Here is a 5,159-nt window from a genome sequence, read left to right on the forward strand (position 1 = left end):
TTATCCCTTCTTGTATGCCCGTAGAACCAACGCAGCATACGCATCTCTGCTATACTCAGTTGCCGGACATGTTGCCTTTTTGTATGCCAACATTTCAACACCGTATAGCATCGCCGGACGAATCGCCGTCCTATAGAACTTACCTTTTAGCCTCTGTGGCACCTTCTTATCACAGAGGACGCCAGAAGCCTGCCGCCACTTCAACCAACCGGCTGAAATTCTATGCCTAACATCTTCATCAATGTCTCCATCTTTCTGAAGCATTGATCCTAGATACCGAAAAGTATCCTTCTTGGCCACCACTTGACCTTCGAGGCTAACGTCCCCATCCTCATGCCTAGTCGGGCTAAAGTCGCACATCATATACTTGGTCTTAGTCCTACTCAGTCTGAACCCCCTTGACTCTAACGTGTGTCTCCACAGCTCCAACTTCATATTAACCCCTGCCCTACTCTCATCAACTAGCACCACATCATCAGCAAAGAGCATACACCAAGAGATATCACCCTGTATGTCCCTTGTGACCTCATCCATCACCAAAGCTTATAGATAAAGGCTCAATGCTGACCTTTGATGTAGTCCTATTTTAATTGGAAAGTCACTGGTATCGCTATCACATGTTCGAACACAAGTCATCGCATCCTTGTACATATCCTTGATGAGGGTAATATATTTAGTTGGGACTTTGTGTTTTTCCAAGGCCCACCTGTAAGCATCTAGGCCCTCAAGGTATGTTTCGGTGATTAATGACAACCATTATTGTGACTAATGAGTTTGTGCAGCTTTATAGATCATTATCGCTCATTTGGTTATATGTTAAAAGAGGCCCCAAATTTTCATTATTCAAAAAGGCGATCTCGGCATTCAACTCAATAATATGTCAAGACTAAGGATCTTTCTAGTCCTAAGTGTCATAAGGTTGAGAAGGACACTTAGGTTAGTATAGGTTTTATAGTTTTGTAGTGATCGCACTATTAAGAGGGGTTTAGGCTTAGTAACTTGAGCATGGACATGGTCATTTGAAAATAGATGCACACAATGGTCACTCAGGTTTCTAGAAGCTCAAATAAGTGGTTCTTAACTTATATCTCAAGAAATATTTGGATTTTATTCAAGACTCAAGTCAGAAAAGGCAAAATCAGAAAAATCCTTATCACCGGATTAACCGACGCCTCAAGTTTTCTATACGTCGGTTAAACATGGTCTACAGGTCAGGACAAGTCAATACACCGGTTAAACCGACGTTATTTGAAATTGGACGTCGGTGCAGTTGTCCAGAGACTCGGTTTTCAGTTGATCAGTGGACAACTACACTCACCGGTTAGACCGACGCTATTTGAAATTGGACGTCGGTACAGTTGTCCAGTGACTTGGTATTTCAGTTGATCAATGGATGACTACACTCACCGGTTAAACCGATGTAACGACGGTTAATCTGCCCAAGCTGTAACGGCTAGTTTTCAGAAGGGGCAGTTTACATTCACCGGTTAAACCGACGATGAGTATTGGAGGGACGTCGGATTAACCGGCGCTACGCAGTTTTTCTGGCAGCTTTTTCTCCAACGGCTCTATTCGTGTGAGCTGCCCATATATACCCCTCCAATGGGTTTTTCTACCACTCTTGACACCAGGCAACACCCAAACACACATACTATAGTCAAGAGCCACCTTGAGCTTCAACATTTCATTCACTTGTTCATTCAATCATTCAAGAAGCAAGATTAAGAACTTGAGTAGAGAGAAGCTTGTGTGCATCCATTCTTGGTGATTGGTTCTTGCTCAAGTGAAGGCCTTAGCTTGTTACTCTTGGTGATTGGCATCACCTAGGCGATCTTGGTGATCGAGGTGATTCTCGCGGAGCTTGCCAAGGATTGTGGAAGCCCGAAGAAGAGATTTGTACGTGGCTTGATCTCCACCACACCAGGATGGTGAACGGAGACTCTTAGTGAGCGCCCTCGTCTTGGTGACTTGGGAGGTGACAATACTCTTTGTGAGTGTCACAACGTGGATTAGGGGTGTGTGCCAACACATCGATACCACGGGAAAAATCCGGTTGTCTCTTGTCCACTTTACTTATTCAAGCATTATCTTTCATGCAATTCATTCATGTGCTTGATTTAGAGATCACTAGTTAGCTCTACCTTGCTAGGCTTTATCTCTTTTTATCTTATCTAGCTTGTGTAGGTTGTTTAGTTATCCGGTTGGTGAATTGGTGCCTTTCTAGTTTTGCATAGGTTAAGGTTGCTTTATCTTGTTTCAGAAATTGAAAAAGGCCCAATTCACCCCCCTCTTGGTCCATCGATCCTTTCAATTGGTATCAGAGCCTCGTTGCTCATTTGGATCATTAGGCTTCACCGCCTAGAGCTATGGCCAAGATGGGTGGTTCGCCGCCGCACTTCGAGGGCAAGAACTTTGCCTATTGGAAAGTTCGCATGGCCGCATACCTTGATGCGATTGCCCCCGAAGTATGGTTGGCAACTAAAGTCGGGTTCACCGGAGATCCCACCCCCGACCAATTAAAATGGAATGCTAGAGCTAGAAATGCAATTTTCGAAGCTATTAGTGAGGAGGTCTTTGCTAGAGTTAATGGCATGGACCTAGCAAGTGATATTTGAGAGCTCATTGATTCATGAAGGTTCCACCAAAGTTCGTGACAAAAATATCACTTGTTTAGAGCTAAGTATGATTCCTTCAAAATGCTAGCTCATGAAAATTGCAATGATATGTATTCTCGCTTGAATGTCATTGTCAAGGACATTAATGCACTTGAAATATCCAAAATTGACAGTGCATCCATCAACCGCAAGATCCTCATGCTCCTCCCAAAGCCCAAGTATAACATTATCAATGCTATGCTTCAAAAGGAGGATCTCGCTACAATGGAAGTAGGAGAACTTGTGGGCGAAATTCGCGCTCATGAAATGAGCATTCTTGGTATGACCGAAGAGCCAACATCAAGCAAGTCAATTGCTCTAAAGACCAAGACAAACAAATCCCGCAAGCTCAAGATGGTCAAACAAGACTCAAGCTCAAGCAATGAAGAAGATGATCATCATGAGAGCTCATCCGATGTTGAAGATGATGGAGAACTTGCTCTCATGATGAGAAAGTTCACACGCTTGAATGAGAAGATCAATAAGAAGGGCTTCAACTTTGACTCCAAGAAGGGAATGTTCCGGCCAATGGATGTCAAGAACAAAATTTGCTACAATTGTGGCGAAAAAGGACACATCCGTCCAAATGCCCCAAGCCGGACAAAAGAAGCAAGGACAACAAGAGTAAGCATCGCCATGATTCAAGCGATGATGAAGAAGAGGAGAGGAAGAACAAAATAAGAGATTTGGGAAGAAGAAGACCCATGACAAGAAGACCAAGCTCTTCCCAAAGAAGAAAGGGCATACCAAGAAAAGTTTCTTGGTGGAGAAACAAGAGTGGGTGACCGATGTTCATCAAGCGAAGACTCAAGTGATGAAGAAGATATTGTCACCATCGCCCTCACCAATGAAGAACCATCCCTACCACCGCCTCCTGTGTGCCTCATGGCAAAAGGTAACACCAAGGTATGTGAGGAGGATAGTGAAGATGATAGTGATGAAGAGCTTGATCCTAATGAATTCACTAACCTCATCAATGAGTATACATCCGTCATCAAGAGGGAAAAAGGCAAAGTCAAAATTCTTGAGAGCACTCATGCCAAGTTAGAGCTTGCCCACTCCGACCTACTTAGTAAGTACAATGACTTGCTCAAAAAGCACAATGAGTCACTTGTACTTGCTAAGCAAGTTGAAGAGAGCCACAAAAAGCTCAAACAAGAGCATAGAGAGTTGGCTCACAAGTATCAAGAACTTGAATTTGCTTATGAAGTAATTGACCCAAGTCTTGAGAAAGTTGTTAATGAAAAGGTCAATGCTTCTACTTCATGTGATGACCTACTCATTGATGCATATGCCACTAATGTTGTGCCCAAGCTTGCCTCTTCTAGGGAAAAGGAATTGATGGATCAAGTGGCAAGCCTCAAGAGTAGTGTGGAGAAACTCTCAAGGGGAGAATACATCCACAAGGAGATTCTCTTTAACAATGCCCGTGACTATGGTAAGAGAGTCTTGGTTCATTTCCGGAGCCAAACATGGCTACAACTCCTTCTCCGGAGATCAAGACAAGCTTCATCAAGGAAGTTGGCTCATATTGCCAACATTGCCAATTCACCGGGCACCACACTAGGGAGTGCACTTTACCATCACGTCCTTTTCCTAAATTACCCAAGAATTACTCATCAATGTTCCAAAATAATCATTTTCTCTTGAGTAAAGTGAAGGGTAAGGTGAAGGCCAAGTTCATTGGCAAAATTGCTAAGGAGTCGAAGAAGAAGCTCCCCAAGCAACTTTAGGTCCCAAAAGCTCTTGTCACACATGTGCAAGGCCCAAAGCTTGTTTGGGTTCCGAAAACTCAAAAATAAATTCTCATGTGTGTAGGTGAACTACAAAGCCGGTGGAAAACATTGGGTACTTGATAGCGGTTGCTCTCAACATATGACCGGCAATGATAGCATGTTCACCTCACTTGAAGACCCCGGCGATCATGAACATGTCACCTACGGTGATAACTCAAAAGGGAAAGTCTTAGGTTTGGGTAGAATTGCAATTTCAAAAGATTTATCCATTTCAAATGTTTTGTTTGTAGAAGCACTTAGTTTTAACCTCATTTCTATTGCACAATTGTGTGATCTTGGACTAACGTGTGCCTTTGACAAGAATGGTGTTGTAGTGACTCATGAAAAAGACAAGTCATTGGTATTCACGGGGTTTAGGCATGGCAATATCTATTTGGTGGATTTTTCTTCAAAGCAAACAAGCACCATGACTTGCCTCTTCACCAAGTCGTCTCTTGGGTGGCTTTGGCATAGAAGAATTGCTCATATTGGCATGAGCAACCTCAAGAAAGCCCACAAGAGAGGGATGATCACCGGCATAAAGGACGTCACTTTTGACAAGAACAAGCTATGCAAAGCATGTCAAGCCGGGAAGCAAGTTGCAACTCATCATCCTATCAAGACGATGTTGTCTACCTCCAAGCCGCTCGAGCTACTACACATGGATCTCTTTGGTCCAACTTCATACAAGAGCATTGGTGGTAACCTCTATTGCCTAGTAATCGTTGAT

This window comes from Panicum hallii, chromosome 9 (genome assembly GCF_002211085.1).
Source record: "Panicum hallii strain FIL2 chromosome 9, PHallii_v3.1, whole genome shotgun sequence".
In the NCBI taxonomy this organism is placed as follows: domain Eukaryota; kingdom Viridiplantae; phylum Streptophyta; class Magnoliopsida; order Poales; family Poaceae; genus Panicum; species Panicum hallii.